The sequence below is a fragment of the Enoplosus armatus genome, chromosome 13 (genome assembly GCF_043641665.1).
Source record: "Enoplosus armatus isolate fEnoArm2 chromosome 13, fEnoArm2.hap1, whole genome shotgun sequence".
Classification (NCBI taxonomy): domain Eukaryota; kingdom Metazoa; phylum Chordata; class Actinopteri; order Centrarchiformes; family Enoplosidae; genus Enoplosus; species Enoplosus armatus.
This window is the reverse complement of record NC_092192.1, coordinates 313758-314589: the sequence shown is the minus strand read 5'-3', so window position 1 is coordinate 314589 and position 832 is coordinate 313758.

Here is an 832-nt window from a genome sequence, read left to right as displayed (position 1 = left end):
GACCACAGACCGGATGAACTGATGAAGAGGAGGAAGAGACGGAACCTCCTGAAAGAGAAGAACAAGGGGGAGGACCCAGTGAAAGAAAGGAAGAGGAACTAAACACTCAAAATCCCATCAGCCCCTTCTCTTTCTGCTTCTTGAGAATCCTGAGGATATCTTTTGATTACTATTATTATTATTATTAAAGAGAACAGCATCGTACGGACACCCGCAAGGGGAAGGAGTCACTGTCACACGGCCACTTATGATGTCATCACGTTGGCTCTGGACTCAACAAACTGAACTGGAATCTGCTGAAAAAAAGGTGTTGCTAGTTCCTGCCTGTAGGGGGAGGAGTCAAACCTAAACTCATTTTATAAACATGTATTTAATGTTTCTTCTGTAAAACGTTAGTGAGTGTTTGGTAGTTAGAACTGATAGAAGCGGTAACACTAGTACTACCTGCTGTAGTACTTGATTTAGGAGTAGAAATACTGTTACTGTTCGTTTGTTGGGATCCTCATCAGACCCTAACGAGCTCTGACCCTTAACACAGCCAGTAACAGCCTGCAGACCTTATTAGTGACATCACGGGGGTCAGAAGGGCAGCACCATGTTTAACCAGTCCTTAACGAGGCAGTCTTACAGCTGATTGGTCGGTGATGTTGTTTTTATTTTGCAGCTCAATAAACTGCACAGTGTTTTATTATTATTATTAGTTTTGAAATGTAAATACTGAACAGGAACATGTTGAGTCTGACTTGGTGGTTAATTAGTTTCTATCTAGCTGTTTTCTGCTGCAGGAACATAAACCTGTAACCTGAACGTTTCAAATGAAACGTTGTCGTGA